General features: G+C 37.3%; 1 pseudogene; it reads left to right on the plus strand.

Annotated features, from left to right (window-relative positions):
• The first annotated feature begins 14,176 nt into the window (after nucleotides 1-14,176).
• LOC132305907 (small nucleolar RNA R71) lies at nucleotides 14,177-14,275 on the plus strand (annotated as a pseudogene).
• Nucleotides 14,276-22,842: the final 8,567 nt, after the last annotated feature.

Raw genomic sequence — 22,842 nt, forward strand, 5'->3', positions numbered from 1 at the left:
ATCCATGCTTTACAACATTTAGACAGCTTATATAAAAGTTACAGCCCATAGATATAATTATAATATTAAAACTCCATAAGTCGTACAAAATACATTATGCTTAGTCTTACAAAAATAGTGAGACCCCAGTACAAAAGCAACAAAATAAGCTTCTAATCCATACTAAATCAGTGGTATAACGTCATCCGCCACTTCTTTCCCGTTTCCTGAAAAATGTTAAATAAAAAAAGGGATGAACAAAATTGCTCTGTAGGTGGTGCTTAAGACACACCTCTTGTGTCCCCGTGAATCCAAATAAGGAATAGGACAACATGAATCATGCTCATACTATGTCAGGAAAGTACAACATTAAATCCAATCTCAGCATACATAATATGATGCTATGTAATGCAATGTATGCCGATGTCGCTCCCTATTTTTAACATTCAAATTCATCACTTTCAAACTGTTAATATAACTCGCCCTTTGGTGACCCCGCAGCAACACGAGAGAAGGATTGGCTAGTGTCCTTGACCCTTGGTACCCCCGTGGCGTCATTTTGGGCCCAGTGGTGATGCGACCCAAGTGTGTGCACAAAATAATGCACAACACTTTGAGTTTGGAAATTAGTGTCAAGTAGGCATCATAGTTAAATTTATAAACCGCTTAACACCTATACTATATTGTATGAGTGAGAAGGGATCGTCCCAAGGGATTATGAGGATCGAGCAATGTCGTGGAATCACAATTAGGGCTAGTAGGTCGAGTGATCAAACAATTGGTTGGTTGATTGATTAAAGAACAACTAAATTAAACTACGTGATAGCAAAATAATGCAATTAAGAGTAAGTAAAAGAGAGAGATCTTGGGGTTTAGAGATAACCACCAAGCAATGCGTTTCTATATCATTGATAAGTGATTAATGAGGGCAAATGGTATGTTGCAATATTGGTGTGTGTGTGTTTGGTTGATTCAACAAGTAAGGATGACTAGTTAACATGTATTGTCTAAACATCATGTGAAAGGTACAATATATCTAAGCAATGAAGCATATATTGTCTAAACAACATGTGAAATTCACAATAAATCAAAACAAGTCATTAATCCTTTCATTAAGCTCACAAGCTAAATACACCACAAGGTTAGAGACATATGCTACTTGCATTCAAAAGCTTGGAACATTAAACAACTAGCATGGATTGTCCTCCTATTTAACACTACACTATAACTACACTACATCTACACTACTAGCATGAAAATAGACTAGGGGAGAGGCACAATCCATCAAGGTATAAGCATGAACCATCAAGAGAATCACAAAAGCACTCCTTTAAGCACTATGTTTTGACAATCTCCAAATCTATAGCATCAATACACATAGACATGCATCAATAACACAAAATCTAGGGACAAGCACATGAATATCTATTCTAGCATACATAGACATATGGATAGAATGAAATGATCAATTGGAAGCATTAAATCACATAAATCATTGAATAAACAAGATCTATATATATCAAAGTGTCAAAACATCAATTACAACACTAATCCCTCAATAATACACAAGATTAAGATATAGAAAGCATGCTTGGGGCTAACTCTAGCCCCAAGAAGATGTCTAGCCACTCATGGTGATGTTGCTCCAACCCTCAAGGGCTAATTCCATGGTTGAAATCTGCTCCTTGTTGATGAAGAGTCTCCAATGGTGTCTCTAGCCTCCTCCTCCTCTAAGCTTGCTCTCCAAGAGATGATATGAAAATAATGTTGGCTCACTTTGTAAAAAACAATCCTTATCCTTATATAGGTAGGTCAAAATGACACACAAAATGAGCTGGGATCGTGCACACAATATTCCCTAATGATTGGATAAAGGACAACTTTCAATGAGATGAAAATTTAACTTTTTCGCACTGGAGGAAGTTCGATCGATCGAACCTTAAACTTTGATCGATCGAACTAGCTGAGATTTATCGAACTTAGGCTGGATCGATCCAACTGGCTGAGCTTTTTGGAAAAAGACAAATCCGAGATATTTTTGGAAGATATTTATGGGAAAATGACAAAAGTGGTTAGTGGTGGTACAGCTGTGGATAGGATCAATCATTTGAATAGGTGTTAGATCAATCGAACTTTTGGAAATTTATGCTTTTGGGTCAGGGCTTGGATCTATCTTGAAGTGCTGAGATCGATCATTGTTCGATCGATCGAACCTTGAACTTGGATTGATCGAACTTTGCTGCTTGTCACCTTTAGCTTCATTTGCTTCCTTCTTTCTCCACTTTACTTCTTTCTTTGTTTAATCCTAGAATTGCTTCAATTAAGATCTTATTTGGCTGAGTTAGCTTATTTTCGGGATAAGTGCCTGAAAATGGAAATAATACAAAATCAATCTAAAACGGTAAAATAAGATAGATAAAGGTACTAGAATGCCTAAGCTTAAGGGGTTTAAATACGCACTTTTCAGCGCTCATCACACCCCCAAACTTAAATATTGCTAGTCCCCAGCAATGAACTAGAAAGTAAAGGAATGAAATGAACAACTATACAACCATGAACTAGAAAACAATAAATGGATAACGCCACTTTTGTAGGGAACACGATTGCACTTAACACATGCAATAAGCCTTTTAAACCCCAAGGTTACCCCTAGTGGATGAGTGAAGTCTCGTGAGGGTTTCCAGAAATGATACCCACAAACATTAAGCTCATTATTTCAAAAGAGGCACCAATATTGCAAACAAGTATCGGGAGAAAATTATCTCAAGTATGCAATTTTTCAAACATTTTTAAGCAATTTCCCAAAATCTCAACATCAAGCAAACAAATATGGTCCTCCACATATCAAGAAAATGATCATGCACATCAAAACAACTCTAGAATCCTTTTGAGTGGACCGGTATCAAATATGTTGCTATCTTAGCCAACTAAAGAATTAATCACATCCTTACCCTCAAACTAGCACACAAATCTAGTACTGATCATCAAGATAAAAAGTGGACCTTTTATTAAAGCTTTATTGTTCTAGGTGCACTTATTCTTTTCACTCGATTTATTTATTTATTTATTTTTTATTTTTTTTATAGGATCAAAGATGGAAGTATAGTGCGATGTGTTGATCTATTAAGCTTTCTAGCGATTCATGAAGTCGAACGTTAGGTCAATGACTCCCAAACCAGACGGCTTTAGGGCATTAGGCATTCAAATACCCCTACGGACTTACAAGCTCAAATCAACTAGGCTACAAATCAAGAAAACCACCATCTAACCATTTTCTACTTCTCACCTTTTGGGAGAAGTCCTCACTTTTTATTTTTATTTTTATTTATTATTATTTTTATTTATTATTTTTTTATTTTTTGAATTCAATTATTAACCTAGAGTTTGGGCCCTCCACCTTTCGGCGCGAGAAGTTCAGTGCTTGATGAGGCTAGAATCCCGGCTACTTAGTGAAAAGGGGTTGTTATCCACCTTTATTAAGAATGAAAGCTTTCAATGCACTACTAGCTCAATTGGGATATAACCAATTCAATAATCAACAAAGCATGTACCCCACAAATGAATGCTAGTGTGCGCCTGTGCTAGTGTAGAATACTAGAGTGAATCTCAAAACAATCACAAAATCAAGATGATGTGGACCACAAGTGCAAGCATGATATCAATTTTTTGAATGCCATTTAGGAGTAAATTTTTCAAAAAATTTACTCCTAAATGGCATTCATAAGGCATACAAGGAGTATTAGACTCTCAAGTCAAGCAATTTTTTAAATTTTAAGCAATATAGTTCTCAAAAGATCAAAATTATAGCTAGATATGGACCAATTATAGAAATATCCCTTAAATACACAAGTCATGCTCAAAATTTGAATTTAAAACTAACACTGTAAAGCACCATTCCCCCCAAACTTAAATTGCACAATGTCTTCAACGTGCAAAGAGAACAAAGAAAAGAGTATACCAGTGCAACTAAGCAAGAATGATCGGGATTGAAGTATCCGAAGTGGGTGGCATGGCCCCCCCAAACTTGGGATGAACTGTGGTCCTGAAAATTGGCACTTGGATAAACTTATCAGATAACAAAATGGGATAATCAGTGCACAGTGGACATGCAAGTGTAAATGGGATAAACAGATAAAGAAATGAGAGAGGTATAAGAGTGGTCCTGGAAATTGGGTAGTACTCTCTCACTGAAGTCACTGTGATGCACCTGATGGAGTCAAACATACAGATATGAGAATACAATCATATGACATCCATAGCAAAAATAGATATATAAAATAGAGAAAGTGCAGGTACAACAAAAATATCAAAGCCGACAGACTGGCTGTAAAAATAATAATATACAGTGACAATAGTAAAGTATCAAAAGGAGAGAGGGATCATAAGATAGAGAGGACAGGGAGCTCAAAAAGATGAGGTAGGACGGGCAGGTCTGGCTCCGCGGATGTCTCTGGATAAATCTCTGAACATGGTCGCAACATCTGTGCGAAAGGCATCAAAATCAGCTCTGTGGGCTGTGAGGTCAGCTCGGATGGAAGCAACAGCATCCTCAAGTGTCTGCAAATGTACTCCAAAGCCGGGGGTCATATCTGGAGTCTCAAGCATAGATGAATCAGAAGAAAGCTCCTGAGTCTGCTCCTGCTCATGTATGGGCGACCTGGCTAGAGAGTCCTGCTCTACATCGTCTGCAGGGCGCTCTAAGTCTATGTCTAAATGCTTAGCAGCTGGATCGACTGGTGCGTAGTTCGCTGCGGGATGTGCTGCTGCTGCCCCTACCGGTGCCTCTGCCTCTGCCTGGGCCTGTACCTGTGCCTTCTCTAGCTCCAACTCCGCTGCAGCCAGTACCGCGTGGTCCTGAAGCCTGGTAATAATGGAGCGGTAGGTCTTGTTCCAGTCCTTCTTGAGGTAGTGACAGGAACCTCTCTCGGGGTGCTCTCAAGGATGGATGGGGTAGAGCTGGTCGATGAGGATCTGGGTGATGAGGTGGCTGAAAGGAAGAGACTTAGCCTATCCGGGTGTCTCCTTGCTGATGTACTCGTCATACAGCTTCCTCATCACGCTCCAGATGAGTGCAGGAATGGACACCCAGTTCCCTGTGTAGAAAGAGTAAAGGGCTGTCAGATAATCGCCCTTCTTTTGAATCTTGTGCCCCGCCATGTATATATTCTGATAGAGAACATAATCAATAAACCATAGGTTGTCAGGAAGGAATGTCCGGTTGGCGAAGGTCTCGCCATTAGCATGGTGACCTGTGAGGAAAACTGCCATGTCGGCATATGAAAGCCTGAATAGCCTCGGATATGTGTTCTGAAGCTCTGAGGGAGATTTGTGTGGACAGTGGCAAGAGCGGGATAAAGTGTCCACTGTAATGGTGATCGGATGGCCATCGATAGAAGTGACCATCTCGGCTGTGGTACGCGGCGATGGTAGGGAGCATCTGGTAGAACAACCGAAGCAGCCGTGGGTAGACCGGCTCTGTAATAGGGGCAAGAATAGCGGCTAGGCCCCTCTGAATAATATCCTGGTAGGCGGATCGGGTCAGCACCGATCGAGAGAAGAAGGCCGTGTCAAACTCTAACTCATGGTTGAGCGTCATGTGCGCATATCGAGGCATGGGCTTATCACGCCCCAGATGAGCTGGCTGAACAGGTTGAGTTGGCTGAGGTGGTATATGTGAATGCTTAGCCCTAGTCTGCTGTGGAGATGGTGATGGAGTGAAAGCAGGATGAGCCGCAGAAGTGGATGGTATATGGTCATCCTCAGGCTCATGAGATGGTGACTGAGGTGGGGTAGCCTGTGCTGGCTCCCGCTGTGCATAAGAGGGCTCTGCTGGCTCCTCTGTCCGTGGCCTAGTCTGTCGGGTGGGCCCGTGTTGCCTGTTGGCGACGGTCTTCCTCTTTACCATAGCCTGCAAAAAGAAAAAGAAAAACTTGCAACGGGAGTTAGTGCCAGAATAAGAAATTTAAAAGCAAGAAATAGAATCATGTATGTCAAGTAAAATAGAAAAAACAAATATGACATGAATCTATGCAAGTGGTAGAATATGAAACATGCTAAACAATGTAAGTATGAAATGCATTCAATATGGAATATCACAGGCATTGGGCATAGATATGGTAGCATGGACATAAGATGTGATGAATGAAGTGTGTGTGAGATCTGTGAAGTTCGATCGATTATAAAAAGAAGTGAGATCGATCACAAAAGTTGGATCGATCGAAAGTAAGTGAGATCGATCTCACTACTTCGATCGATCGAAGACATGAGTTCGATTGATCTTTTAAGATCGATCGGAGATATTAGTTCGATCGATCGAACTAATATCTCCGATCGATCTTGAGAGATTGATCGAAGAATCGAACTGTGCGACGTTGAAAACTCAAAGGTCACAGATCTGTGACCTTGGAAGCATGGGGCCCACACGAACGTGTTCGTGGGCCCAACAACACATCAAATCAACAAATCGAGGCCCAAACTCCAACAAATCTAAACAAATCTCAAAAAATCTACAAAACAAACACACGTATATACACATATATATACAATGCTTCGAAGGCTCATCAATGGCGGATTCATCCATCTAAGCATCCTAAATCGAATATGTAAATCATTGAATCATCAAATCGAAGATCAAATCTCAAAGTGGATCTCGGTTCTTACCTTGAACGAGTGAGAGAAGTGGATGCGAAGAGGGAAAGATGGAATCCGAGATGAGAGAGAGATGTGAAGCTTGGAAACTTGCCGGAAAGCGTCGCCAGAGATGGTGAAGTGGTTGGATAGTGAAGGCGACGAAGAGAGGTTAAGGTTTTGAGGATGAGGGTGAGTTAGATCGATCTTTGTAATCGATCTTGCAAACCCTCAGTTCTATTTTAAAAACATTCCCGACAGGGTTCGATCGATTGAACTCAACTGTGATCGATCGAACTTTGATAAACTCTCTTCAAAGGTTTTTTTTTTTTTTTTGAAAATTGCAAAATGAAAATTAAAAATTGGGATTAAAATTAAAAATTGGAAAATAAAATAAAATATTTTTGGTTTTTTTTTTTTTTTTTTGAATTTAAATTTATTTAAATTAAATTGAATAAACACTAATAATTAAAAATTAATTAAAATAGAATATTTTTAGATTTTAGAAAAATTTTTGAAAAATAAAATAAAATAAAATGAAATACAAATGCAAATATTTTTGGATTTTTGGAAATTTGAAAAATCAAAACAAAGTGAAAATAATGAAATGAAGATTGAGATCGATCGAAACAAGAGTTTGATCGATCAGACAGAGAGCAAAAATATGCAGGTTTTTGGCTCAGAAAATTGGCTAAGTGTTGGAACATGGGATCGATCGAACTGGGAAGTTGGATCGATCGAAGAACTTTCAGATAGATCTTGGAATGTTTCGAACGATCAGACAGAGGGCTGAAATATGCATGTTGATGAAGGCTCAAAATTTTTCTAAGTGTTGGATGCAGAATGAAGTTCGATCGATTGATCGAACTATGCAGTGTAATGACTCGGATTTTTCACGGATATTTTTTTTCCGTGATCTTTTTCTTTTCTGAGTTCAGTTTCATGTCGCTTAGTGTCATCTTGAGTGCTCTGGAGTGATTTCCGAGACTCTTTTCTGTGGATTGACAACTTCCTTTGAGGACCGAGTCGTTTCCACATTTTTCGTTTTTCGACACTATTCACTTTTCGTCGTTTTCCCTATTTTGTCTTTTCCCCGTTTAACACTTTGTTTCCTTAACCATACTTCTTGTGTTTGGAATTGGTTTCTGACTTCACGTATTCTCATTCTCAGTGGTTTCCATGAGATACGTATTTTTACTTTCGTGAAAAAGTACTTTGGTTTCTCCCAGTGCCCATAGGGGTATAAATGCAAAGTTTTTTGGAAATTTTTTCTTTTCTTGGGGTGTTTTTCATAAATATCTTTTGAAGATATTTTATTTCAGAGGTATCTAAGAAAATATCTTTTGGAAGATATTTTCATTCTGGGGCAGTTTCGCAGTTTTCACTTTTTGGAGGGGCCATTGTGCAATAAATGAAAGTTATTGCTCAATGCCTTGTTTTGAGCCTGGATCTTCATATGGGATTCATTTTCACATTTGGTCGAGTCGTGGACTCTTAGAATTTCCTCTTGGACGATGTTTTCCAGTTTCAGGGTTTCTGGCCCCGGTTTGCGCCAAACTTGTTTTAGACATAACTTTCTGCTCAGGACTCGGTTTTCTATGCTGTTTCTTCCGTTGTTCATATTTTCTCTTTTGAAATCTTTTTCATTCACGAAGTTTTGCCGTTTGAGCGCGTCTGCTCAAATTTCACTTTTTCAGACCCGGCGGGGCCCGTTCGGGGCACTTTTTGAGTTTTTCTATAAATAGGAGGTCTTAGAAAGAAAAATCAGATTTTTGCTCTCTCTCTCCTCTCTCTTGGCCAGGTCTAGAGGCAGCCATGGCTTCCATCTTCTCTCTCTTCTTTTGAGCGTCTTCCCTTCAATGAAATACCTTAATGCCTTAGTGTTTATTGTTTCCCTCTGTGAGGCCATCAATTCCAACCGATTGGAATCTCGTTTAGGCCATTTCTTGAGTTCGGGTTTGAAGTCAAGTTGTGTTTTTGATGGGGCTTCCTTGGGGGTTATGATCACCGTGTTGTCCCCGACAAAATCTAGAAGTTTCGTCGGATTCAGAGCCGATTTATTTTGGTGGGGATTTAAGATTTCATCTCAAATGGAGGTAGGGAATGTTTTAGGATTTTATATGTATTGTATTGTGTGTTTTCCATGTTTATACAACCTGTATGCATGCCTTGTATCAAATCTAGGAAATTTGACATATTTAATTCTTTGTATAAGATTTAATTTTCATGATGATGAGAAATTTGGATTTGAATTGTGGCATGGTAGAAACTCTTATTTTAATATGTTGATTAACATATATTAAATTGGGATTAATTAAATAAGAATTGCTCTTTTTAATTAATAATTATCTTTTGTGAAAGATTAAAGTTCATGTCCGTACCTTACATGAATGAAATTGAGTTGTAATATGCTTTTAAATTAAGTCATGGCATGTTCTTTAACATACTTTAATTTGAGAGCATTTGGTTGAGTTTGAAAATTTAGAGACTTTAATTAAGAGAATTAATTAAAATCTAATTTTGTGGTTTCATGGGCCTAATTAAGCTTTTGTGTGAATGTGTGTAATGACCATGATATGTCTATTAGCATATATTAAATTGGGGCCAATTGGAAATGATTTGAAATCTATAGAGTTTAATTATTTTGATGTAATTAGATTCTATCTTGTTTATCCATGGATTTAATCATGTTTTAGAATGTGCTTCTATTTTAAGATCATGGATTTAGACTTGTGAAGTATTCACTTGATTGTGTTATATGCATTGAAGGACATTATTGTTAAATTTATATTCATGAGAGTATGTTTCTAACATGAATATATTGTTGGCTTGTGATTTCGTAGCATTATGGATATGAAATGCTTATTATGCACAATTGAGAGTTATATTGCTAATTTGTTACTATGTAGTAGTAATATGTATAAGTTATGAACTTATTTGGCTTATTTTGGAATCTTGGAACATTGTTGAGTTGAGATGGCTAGGGTTTGGCTCTAGTACAGGGACGTGAGTCCTCTAAGTCATTAAGATAGTGCGCACTTAGGGTGGTCTTCCCTACGGGTTAGTGCCCGGAATAACCATTGAGGTCTCGGCAGAATTCCGAGCGTGATGTCCAAGTCTTCCACTATTTGTTTTCGCATTCAATTCCAAGTTGACAATCATGTTTACCTTGTTGACTTGTGGTTTTGGCTATTGGCGATTTTGATGTTGTTAAGTACATCCATACTAAATTGTTATATTTAGTTGATTTTACACTTTTAGATTTCTAGTTGATAACCTAGAGAATCTATGTCTTGATGTGTGGTATTAGATATTCTAATTATGCTAAATTGTTATATTTAGTTGATATTGCATTTTTGACTTTAAGTTGATAACCTTGAGAATCTATATGTTGTTGCTTTGTGTAAGCATGATCCTATGTTGTTGCTTTGTGTAAGCATGATCCCATGTTGTTGCTTTGTGTAAGCATGACCCTATGTTACTAGAATTGCATGAATGAGGTGATTGATGCTAGAAATGATCTTAGGTAGCTAGGATGCTCCTTGAGTCTCACCTTTGACATAGACGTTAGGTGGAATGAACCACAATAATTAAATCATGCAAACTTGTAAAACGTAGGTCGATGCATGCTCATTTCCTTGGAGTAGCTTTATGTTAGTCACCCCTACGATACTGGGGCATATTTCAGGTACAAGAATCAAAGTTGAGGTCTTCATTATGCTTGGATGGTTTGTGGACTTGGAGATTTCCATTTTTGTGAAGGTTGGCTTGGAATGCCAATTGTAGCGTTATATGTCAACATGTGTACATTTGATTCCTTATATGTAATGTGTACATGAGTACACTCTTTACGATGTATTTGACATGTATGAGATGAGGCCGGAGGCCAATGACATGTAATTTGTATCCTATGTAATTTTTGACTTCATGGAATATTATGAATGTATTGAAAAATATTGAGTTTTTGCTTTACCATGCTTGCATTGGGTGTGGGAATTCCATTTTGATTATTCCATTAGCATTCATTCACCATGTATGAAGTGTGGCCAAGGGCCAAACGGCATTTTGAAACCATCTCATGATTTTAAATTCCAAGTTTTTGTTTCAAACTTCGTTTTTGGCATTTTAGCCGTTGGGGGGTCATATTTTGTATTGGCCATATTTTTGAGCCATGGACCATTGTAGCACATCTTATTAGGTAATTTACGTTTGTGTGCATGGTCGTTTCCGGGAAAAGTTTCTTCTTTGGTGATTTGAGCTTCCTACGGACTCATTTTGCATCTTTATTGCATATTCTGACCTAAGGGAATTTTTTGGAATTTTTTTTGGGAAATAAATTCCGTTCTTCACTTGGTTGAATAGAAAACATGATTTTATGGGGGGTTTATTTTTTGTGTTTTTCCAGAAAATGTCGTCTTGACATCGTAAATCGCTTACGAAGTTCAGCTTTCAGTTTTCTATATAGCAGCTTTTTGGACCCTTTGGACCAGTTTTCTTGGGAGGGCATTTTCGGCATTTTACAGTGAGTATTTTTCGATTTTCTTGCTTGTCATGTGGAAAACTAGATTTTGAGGGGGGTTTCTTCTTTGTGTTTTTCCAAAAAATGTCATCTAGGCCCTCAAAATTTCACTTTTTCCAGAAAAACCCCTGCTGCCAGGTTTTTGGGTCTTACCCTTACTGCCCCTTCACATCTAAACGTCTAGATGGGGTCTCGTAATTAGTTACATGAGTGTGGGCAGCATTTTTGTCACTGTTTTTGGCCTTCTAACCGGTTAGATAGGCCATCTAACCGGTTAGATGTTCTTGGGTTGGTATTTTTTGACCATTTTGCCCCTTCTTCTTCCGTTAGCCGTATCTTTTTCATCCGGACTCCGAATCAAGTGATTTTTGAGTCTAAGTTCATTAATTTTTCATTGTCTTTCCAATGGTTGGCACCCACTTTTGGGCTGAAAATGACGTTTTTTGCCCCTAGGTTCATTCTTGTTCGTTTTTGAAACGTTGCTTCTGCATTTGTTTCCTTTGGGTTCTATGACCTCGTTGAGGGTCACATTGGCGTCTTAAAGTCATGTTGTATCTCTAGAGACCGTTATTTGTCTTTTGCTTCTGCATTTCAGATTCGTTATTGGGTCATCTTTCGGTTCATCACTGACGCACCGGGTTAAAAAACTTGGGCCGTCACATGCAGAATGCTCAATAATGTCATGAAAGCTTATGGAATCCTCACCAAAGTTCCTTGAAGTGCATATGAACCAAAAACAAGTATCTGGACTTCGCAAGAAATGAAATGAAAGATAGAAATGGGGGAGGAATAGGGTTTTGACACCCTACGAATGCTTTTGTTAGTCTTTAACGTCTCTAGCAAGACATTGGGCTCTTTTAGCTCAGATCAAAGATCTTATAATGCATCACCTTCTTGTTGGGGTGATAGATGCTTTGAACTCCACCGAACAAATGGTTCTTTGAAGAACTTATTGGATTAAGCTCAAAAGAAATCTTTGGTCCCTTATCTATGCAATTACAACCTTTGGGCTTCCATGCCCTTTCAAAGTAAGAATTTGAAACAAAATTTTTAGAATGCAAGGTTGAAGATGATCCTTTGGAAGTTTTGGTTTTACACAAAAACTCATTTCCTTGACATTGAAGATCATGACATTCATCTACAACATTAACTTCTCCTTCATATTTGTCAAATGAATTAGGTGTGGGTTTAAAGATATTCAACTTCACCTTCATGTGGCCAAATGAGATCTTCATTATCCCCGTCCTACAATTGATGTTTGCATTAGCGGTTGCCAAGAAAGGACGGCTAAGGATAATAGGAATTTGGCTCTTAGGATTGGGAACCGGTTCCGTGTCTATGACAACGAAATCAATCGGGAAGAAGAATTTGTCAATCTTTATCAAAACATCCTCAATTATACCCCTAGGCTTCTTAATGGATCGGTCGGCAAGTTGCAAAACTACGGACGTCGGTTTCAATTCACCTAGGCCCAATTTGACATAAACCGAGTATGGAAGAAGGTTAACACTTGCTCCTAAGTCAAGAAGCGCCCGATTAATGATATGATCACCAATAATGCATGATGTAGTGGGTGAACTAGGGTCCTTAAACTTTGGAAGAGTGTTATGTTGCAAAATTGAGCTTACTTGCTCAGTCAAAACCACTTTTCTTGGTGCTTGGCTCTTGTTTTTCCGCTTTTGGTTGCACAAGTCTTTCAAGAATTTGGCATTAGCCGGAATTTACTTGATTGCATCCAATAGTGGAAGATTAACTTTCACTTACCTAAACATTTCCATGATTTCATTGGTTTTTACTTTTTGCTTGTCTTTTGAAATGGATCCTTTTAAGGCATCCAGAAATGGAACCTTTGGTTCAAACACTTTTTCAAAATTTTCTTTTGAACTTTCTTCAACATAAGAAGTTTTCAAATTATTTTTCAACAAAACCTTTTCAACATCATTTTTCAAAATTTCTTTTTTAAACATATCTTTCAAGACTTTCTCATTCACGAGGTCATGTATATGCAATGAAGGAGCAATGGGAAGTGAAACGGGATGGGTGACAACTTGAGGTTGCACCGGTTCACTTTCTTCATTGGACATTCCAACTTGGTTGTCCACAATCCTATCACTCCGCAAGGTAGTCACTGTATTAACATGTTCAATGGTGTGGCCTTCCAATGAGGAATGGGTTTCCATAACACATTGTTGCTTAGGTGGGGCATTTATAGGCATCTTTCCCTTCTCTCTTGCATTGAGAGTGCTAGCTATTTGCCCTACTTGGGTTTCTAGCTTCGCAATAGATGGAGAGTGAGAATAAAGCAATTGAGTGTTAGCCTCTAAAGTGCCCAAAGCATTCAAAACTTTCTCTTCAAAGGCGGGACTTCTAGTATTACCTTGGGAATAAGATTGGTTGGGAAAATGAGAATTAGCAAATTAATTCCCTTGTGATTGATAAGGTCTATAACCTTAGGATCTTTGGTTTTGAAGTGGAGGTGGAATGTACTTCCCTTGAAAACCGCCTTGGGAAGTGTTTGAGCCCTCTCCTTGGGTTTTCCAAGAGAAATTCGGATGATTCCTCTAACTTGGATTATAATGAGTGCCATAAAGATTGTTCCCTTGGTTCACAAAAACCGCATTAACTTGTTTATTAGGTTCACTTTGCACTTATCCGTGAGGACAATGAGAAGTAGAATTAAGAACACTAGAACAAGTCATACATGTTTCATTTGATGCACGATGAGAATGGTTAGGGAAGGAAGATACTTGGTTCGCCGAGTTTTGGTTAATAAAAAATTGATCAAACCTTTGAGATAAAGACTTCATTTCGGCAGCTATTTCATTTGAATGGTCGACTTAATGTAAACCAACACTCTTCATACCTTGTGAATTTCAACCATTCTTAGATGATAGTGTTCTATGTAAAGAATTTTCAATCATGCTCTCATAGAGACGCCACACGTCATCCTCATGCCTATCAATGTATGAGCCACCCATGGAAGCATCAACCATACCCTTATAGTTGTCCGATAAGCTCTTAATGAAATATTGAACTAATTACCATTTGGGCATGTCATGATGTGGACACTTCCTAAGCAATTCATTGAAGCGTTCCCATGCCTCATGAAACGTTTCTTCATCCCCATGTGAAAATTCTCGAATTGAGGTCCTCATGGCATTGGTCTTAAAAACCGGATAGTACTTCTTCAAGAACTCTTGTTGCATTTCTGCCCAAGAAGTGATTGAAAAAGGCCTAAGATTGTTAATCTAATACTTTGCCTTGTCTTTTAAGGTGAATGAAAAAAGTTTGAGTCTTAAAACCTCTTCCGGCATGTCCGTATATTTTACGATGGAACATACCTCAAGAAACTCATCCAAATGCTTGTAAGGTTCTTCACTTAGAAGTGCATGAAAATTAGGAAGCATTTGAATGGTTTGTGGCTTAATTTCATAATGATGTGCTCTAAATGGAGGCAATTGGATCCATGTAGGTGCATTATACTCATTAGGCACATAATGGTCTCTTAAAGCAAGAGGTGGATTAGCTACTTGAGATGCAACATGAACACCTTGATTTTGAATTCCTTGATTGTTGATGGGAGGTTGTGGAGCATACATTGGCCTTGGCATTCCATATGGAACTTGGCCCTATTGATGTGGTGGTTGGTGAATGAATGGCCTAGGCATGCCTAAAGGTACTTGTATGTTCTCATTGTGCACATTGGGATGAAGGATACCTTGTTGGTCTATGTGACCAATGTCCTCAACATGATCATCATTATGGTCATCCATTGAAAGATTGGCTCTATTTGAACTTCCTCTTCCCCTAGGATTTCTAATGATAGATTCAAGATGCAAATCAAGAGGGACAAGAGTTGGTCTCAATGAACGACGTCCATGCATGCACAATGCAAAACACAACAAACACAAAGAATGACAAACACTATGCCTTCACAACAATGCAATTAGACTTCTTCCACAAACTTTTAATTCATACTCCCATGCTTTAATAAAAATGATGTAAGACAATTAAAAATAAGCCTCCACGCGGGCCGATGATTTAACTAAGAGATTGAGTAAAGAAAGTCTCACAAAGGTCCTTTAGCACTTCAACTCCAAATTTAAAGCTTAGTTTAGCAAATTTTTAGAAATTTTTTTTTTTAGCTTTTTGCTTTCTTTGCTTGCTTGAATGCTTGATGGCTCATTTGCTTACTTCCTCTCCAACAATGCACCTAGTTAAGTAATCAACATAATAAGTAACCAACAAGAAAAATAGAAGTAAAGTAAAGACACAATCAAAAGAGTACTAATCCTAATCAATTCCACAAATCCGACGTTGCCAAATCTAATCAATTAATCCCCAACAACGGCGCCAAAAACTGGTGAACCCGAGCGTGTGCACAAAATAATGCACAACACTTTGAGTTTGGAAATTAGTGTTAAGTGGGCATTATAGTTAAATTTATAAACCGTTTAACACCTATACTATGCAGTGTGAGTGAGAAGGGATCGTCCTAAGGGATTATGAGGATCGAGCAATGTCGTGGAATCACAATTAGGGCTAGTAGGTCGAGTGATCAAACAATTGGTTGGTTGGTTGATTAAAGAGCAACTAAATTAAACTAAGTGATAGCAAAAGAATGCAATTAAGAGTAAGTAAAAGAGAGAGATCTTGGGGTTTAGAGATCACCACTAAGCAATGCATTTCTATATCATTGACAAGTGATTAATGAGAGCAAATGGTGTGTTGCAATATTAGTGTGTGTGTGTTTGGTTGATTCAACAAGCAAGGATGACTAGTTAAGCATATATTGTCTAAACATCATGTGAAAGGCACAATATATCTAAGCAATGAAGCATATATTGTCTAAACAACATGTGAAAGGCACAATAAATCAAAACAAGTCATTAATCCTTTCATTAAGCTCACAAGCCAAATACACCACAAGGTTAGAGACATATACTTGCATTCAAAAGCTTGGAACATCAAACAACTAGCATGGATTGTCCTCCCATTTAACACTACACTACAATTACACTACATTTACACTACTAGCATGAAAATAAACTAGGGGAGAGGCACAATCCATCAAGGTATAAGCATGAACCATCAAGAGAATCACAAAAGCACTCCTTTAAGCACTATGTTTTGACAATCTCCAAATCTATAGCATCAATACACATAGACATGCATCAATAACACAAAGTCTAGAGACAAGTACATGAACATCTATTCTAGCATACATAGACATATGGATAGAATGAAATGATCAATTGGAAGCATTAAATCACATAAATCATTGAATAAACAAGATCTATATATATCAAAGTGTCAAAACATCAATTACAACACTAATCCATCAATAATACACAAGATTAAGATATAGAAAGCATGCTTGGGGCTAACTCTAGCCCCAAGAGGATGTCTAGCCACCCATGGTGATGTTGCTCCAACCCTCAAGGGCTAATTCCATGGTTGAAATCTGCTCCTTGCTGATGAAGAGTCTCCAATGGTGTCTCTAGCCTCCTCATCCTCTAAGCTTGTTCTCCAAGAGATGATATAAAAATAATGTTGGCTCACTTTGTAAAAAGCAATCCTTATCCTTATATAGGTAGGTCAAAATGACACCCAAAATGAGCTGGGGTCGTGCACACAATATTCCCTAATGATTGGATAAAGGACAACTTTCAATGAAATGGAAATTTAACTTTTTCGCATTGGAGGAAGTTCGATCGATTGAACCTTAAACTTTGATCGATCGAACTGGCTGAGATTTATCGAACTTAGGCTGGATCGATCCAACTGGCTGAGCTTTTTGGAAAAAGACAAATCCGAGATATTTTTGGGAGATATTTATGGGAAAAGGAAAAAGTGGTTAGTGGGTGGTACAGCTGTGGATAGGAGCAGTCATTTGAATAAGGACAAAAGTGTTCGATTGATCGAAGGATGGTGTTAGATCGATCGAACTTTTGGAAATTTATACTTTTGGGTTAAAACTTGGATCTATCTTGAAGTGCTGAGATCGATCATTGTTCGATCGATCGAACCTTGAACTTGGATCGATCGAACTTTGCTGCTTGTCACCTTTGGCTTCATTTACTTCCTTCTTTCTCTACTTTGCTCCTTTCTTTGTTTAATCCCAGAATTGCTTCAATTAAGCTCTTATTTGGCTTAGTTAGCTTATTTTTGGGATAAGTGCCTGAAAATGGAAATAATACAAAATCAATCTAAAACGGTAAAGTAAGATAGATAAAGGTACTAGAATGCCTAAGCTTAAGGGGTTTAAATACGCATTTTTTAGCGCTCATCACCCAGCTAGCTCAACCACGCTAGGGCAATCTCCCTAGTTCCCTCTAGGCTATATTAACACACCGGCCCTTTGGTAATCCCGCGGCAACCGGGTTTTCTCAAAACACTTTAAACAAAACTTCTTCCCAAAATTCCCCTTTTTCATTTCAAAATAATTTTTCTCATTTTCATGCCCAATATTAGTGCATGGATGCGTCTATACCATGTTCATGTTCATCATCCCACAACTAGTTCAATTTTAATTAACAGAACATGATTCACAAGAATTTCTAAGGAAATTACAACATGCTTTCACATAATAAACATCTAGCATGATAGGCATATGAAAATCACACTTAGGCATGCTCTTCACATAGATCATTTAATATACATAATTACACAATTAACATATATGCACAACAACCAAACAATTTACTAGATTCTATACAAGTTAATTATGCTAAACAACAATTCAAGAGGAGTTAACTCACTAAAGCACAAGATTGTATGGATTAAGAACCCTTACCTTAATTGGAATGAAAATCCCAATTACCACCGAAATGAAAACGCTTCAAATTTTCTGTCCGCAAAACAGATTTTTTAGCTTGTTACTTTCAACTTTGAAAATTCATAAAAAAAAATCAATTCTTAAGCAAATTGAATTATTCTAAAGCCCATTTAAAGCTTAAACACTATAATTTTAAAATATTAATTTATTTTAGCCAAGTACGTTCCCAATTGAAACAGTTTTGATACAAAAGTTTGGAGAAATTCTGGCCGAAAAACATACTTTCAGCAAATGGTTTCTAACTTTGAAAATTCATAGTAAATTTATTTCTCAACCAAATTGAATGAAACCAAGGTTCATTGGAAGTTGACTGACTATATTTTTATGGTATAATTTTAGTTTGACAAGATTAATTATTGATTAGAAGAATAACTAATCCAAAAATCGGTTTTCCAACAGTAATAAAAACTTAGACAGCATGTGGTTTCAGATTTTTATAAAAATAGTTACCAGTCGAAAAATTTGGAAATTAATTTGAAAGCTATTAGGAAGATAGAGGAACATGTGATAAAAATTTGGTAGCAATTGGAGCACCAAAACCCATTATAAAAAATTCATTTATGAACAAGGTTCAAGAAAAAATTTCAATTTTCAGCAATTAAGCAATTCCCTATTTTCCCCATCATCAAAAACATGACATTAAAGCTCAAACACAAATATATATATATATATATATATATATATATATATATATATATATATCTGCAAAACTACCTAGAATAACACATGTATAACATGATTAGATCAAACTCTCCAAGTTATGTTCAAACCATGAAAATCACAAAATGTACATACACAACTAAAGTAAATGCTAGTTAAACACTCATACCTCATTTCGAGAGAAAAACCCCAATTGACCCGTGGATGAAAATAGCTTAATCGAAAATCCATGACCATGGGGTTGAAGCTCTCATCGAGCTCTTTGTTTTCTCTTCTATGGCTTTGACAAAATCTGGGTGGAAGATGGTCAAATTGGGCGTTGAACTTCTAGATCTAAGGAGATAAAATAAAAAATAAAATAAAAAGAAGAAGAAGAAGGGAAAATGGAGAAAGAATGGTCTGCCGACCAAGAGGCTATTTTGCCTAAAAAAATGGGTCAACCAAAATATTTATACTCCCTCTCTCTCCTAGTCTTTTATCTATTTGCCCCTCCTTAAGACAAAAACCCAATTTTGCCCCAATAACATATCTAGACATATATACACTCATATATATGCCTCACAATAAATCCCAAAAATTCCCATTGGGTTGCTAAAGTAAATTAATAGTGTCAAAAATAAATCTCAAGCACACACTGCCGTCGCTACCCTCATGCCTGAAAAAGTGAAATGTCTTGAAAATGAAATCTAAGAGTTTAGAGACTCTCAGAAGGAAAAAAAAAAAAAAAAAGAATCCCAAACAACAAAAAAAACATAATGCCCCATGTCACAAAAGGCACAATGCACATAGGATAGGAAAAAAATTATAGTTAAAAAAATGAAAAAAAAAAAAACCGGTCTTTACAACTTACCATCCTTAAGGAGATTTCGTCCCCGAAATCAAGGTACATGAAGAACCAATCTTTAAAAATCTCACTGTCATCTACCCAATGACATATCACAAATCCTCAAAATGATATCATTCCATACCATGAAATCTATATAAAGGAAAAGATAAAGGATTCATCATCCAATCCTTTCTTGAAATCGTGCTTCATCTAATGTCATCATAGGAGAACCTTAAATCATCATACAAAACCAACCTTAGAGGCTCACCTAGTAAAGCAAGTCACCCAAAAACTAACGAGCACGAGGAATCGTGTCAAAACTCCATTATCCGGAGTTGCCATTTTGAAATGAAAGAATTTGTATCATCAAAATCATATATCAGTCTCCCAAGTGTACAAGCATATAGCTCCAATGCCTATCAACTTAAGAATACTTTGAAATCATATCGCATCGATCATGAATGCCTCACAAACTCAACAACAAGGTAGCATGGCCAGTATCTAGCATTTGCTCACTACGTACCCCCTCCTAGTGTACCCATGAAACCTCTCGATACAAGCACTATCAACAATACTACAATAATTACCAAAAAGTATATCAATAACCTGACATCATGCTAGAGTTGGGGCATGTCCAAAAATGTCCGGTCGGTCTATTTTGGCAGGTCTTAAAACTCTGACAACCACAATGTCCTTACCTTCATGCTTAAGGTCTTAAATTCTTAATCATACAATAGAAACCTAAGAAATCATATTTCACAAGATCTCTAGATCACATTTTATCATTCGAATCATGAAATCATCAACATATGGACCATACAACATCAAGTCATGAGTCTAACACGCAAATTGATAAAATCCTCAATTGAAAGTCGTCAATAACATAATTTCCTCAAGTTCATGCTTTACAAGCCACGTTGGATAAAGAAACTCGGCATTATCGCAAGCATCCATACATCTATTATCGCAAAAGTCTCATCCTAGAACATTCCACTAAAAACTATACATACATCATATCAAAATCATCCTAAATCTCCAATCTGAGTATCATCTCTCACATTAATCTAGAAAACTAATCTCTTCACAAGAGAATGAAAGGAAATCATCTACAATATGGGTCACTTATCATCCATTTGACCCGACTCAACTTCCTACACCAATCCATAGGTGCAAAAATCAAACAAATCTCCTCAATAATGATAGGCAAAACCTTTCATGAAAAACATCAAGGTACTCAAGGTCAATCTGCGCAATCAAGTGATCATACTTGTGACTATAACAACCTCAACCATGCCTACCAAAAGGTTACTCAAAGAATACTACAACACCCAACATGGTCCAAATCGTGGGCACCCAAATCAAGAAACTCATAATCATGTCGACATATTCATAACCAACGAAAATCACACTCTCTTATACCAAGTGTCAATCAACTTTACCATCAAATCTCATTATGCAAGATAAGAAAAATTAAATCCTAAAATGATCATCAAGGTCCCTGACTCACGGGGTCAATAAATCTTTCCCAAAACTACCTTATACCCAAAGTGAGTCTCTACACACCCACTAAATGTCATAAATCATGAAAAGAAATGGGATACTCCCAAATAAACCAACCACTTTATCCACAAACCAAACACAAGAAATGTACCTCAATCATACGTTCCACATATTAGACAAAATCATCCACAAGGCAACAACCGTGATTACAACATCTCAGGACCACACATAGCCAGCTAAACTAGATCAAGAAAACTACACCATATCATCGTATCCAAATCTAAGCCTTTCAAAACATTCATCTAAGGATCTCTCACACACGAGACCTCAAAACCCCAAAATAGATTTCTACAAATCAAACTCGAAAGAACAAATACTTGTACTCAAAGGTAACTTTACCCAAACCACCAATGTCTACATATAGGCACACAAACCACATTATTATCCGTAGCAACCATTGCTAGCACTCCCTAAGAAAAACACTAGGGAAATGATCACTCTTCCTTATAAAGTTCACACCTTAAGCTTTGTTAACCCTAACGGTACACCGTAAAGAATGCTACCAAGACCAAGGACTCCACCCCCATTTTGAAGGTAATTTAACTAAACCTAATTGAATGCTTACTGAGAACTCACAATAGCAATGGTGACTCCTCACAAGTCAACCTGCCCACGACCACACAAAATTCAATCAAAGGAAGTCGAACTACTCACATCTAAGGAAGACAAATGGTTCATGAAACACGCACAACCTCTACTCACGAGGTGACAAACCTTCATCTAGGTAACCTCACTCCTAGCCTAGGTCTCACATTTCCATGTCTCACAGGAATCCCACAAAATAGCCCAAAATCAAAACCCCGCATATGTATCACATATCATGCGTAAATAAAATGAATCTATTATTTAACTCATACTCATATAACATCAACAAGTAACATGCCTGAATGTCATCAATACATATAATAGAAGGGATGCAATTTTCCATATAAACATACCTACTCAAAGGTACTCCAAGATTCATATAACAACATATGATTTTTACATAAATATCCATCATATATCATGATAACGAAACATCCTCAACAACGTGACAATGAAGGCAGCAGAAAGAAAGAAAGAAAATAACAAATGCATCATAAGGACACCGCATCCTATCGGGTCTAAGGGAAGACAATGATCTTAATAGCAATCCACACTCCCTAAACCATAAGGCCAACAACACTTCCCCAAACAATCCTACTCTCCCAAAGCGAGCTTATACCACATTGGTAAGATCCAAACATTCCACTTCCAGTCTCTAATATGGCACTCCTAAAGGATATGTGTGAATGCAACACTCTCAAGCATGATACTATAGTCTTCAAACATAAAAGCCACAACCTTATGTAGAAACATTACGCTAATAAACCTTAAGAAGGAAATAGTAAATCATAGTCATACCACAACCCATTCCCCATAATCAAACTTTTAGAAACAAAAAACAAATTGATGATCAAACATTGCCATATCACCGAACACCCAAAGCATATCCCATAGTCGACCTACTCGACACATCAAAAGACTCTATGTACCTTACATATACTCTTAGGTCTCGCAAGTTAAACCTTAACAACCACCTTAACTCTTGAATGGTTCACTATCACCGGTCGTCCCTAGGTAATCATAACTTAGTGCTCTGATACCAAATTTGTAACAACCCAAAAATTGATACTAGTCATATAAAAAAATTCGGCATGACCTCTGCTAAAAAGGGATCCTACAACCACCAGCTTAAATGCAAAAAATGCAATAGCCTCTCTTGGGCCTTCAAAATTTGTCTAACCTGTCCCAACACCATGCAAATAATACATTCTAGCATCACTTTCATCCATTTATCATGCCTTAACATAG

Source organism: Cornus florida, unplaced genomic scaffold (genome assembly GCF_030987335.1).
Source record: "Cornus florida cultivar Cherokee Brave unplaced genomic scaffold, ASM3098733v1 CherokeeBrave_3.0.0_Hap2_Chr04, whole genome shotgun sequence".
NCBI lineage: Eukaryota > Viridiplantae > Streptophyta > Magnoliopsida > Cornales > Cornaceae > Cornus > Cornus florida.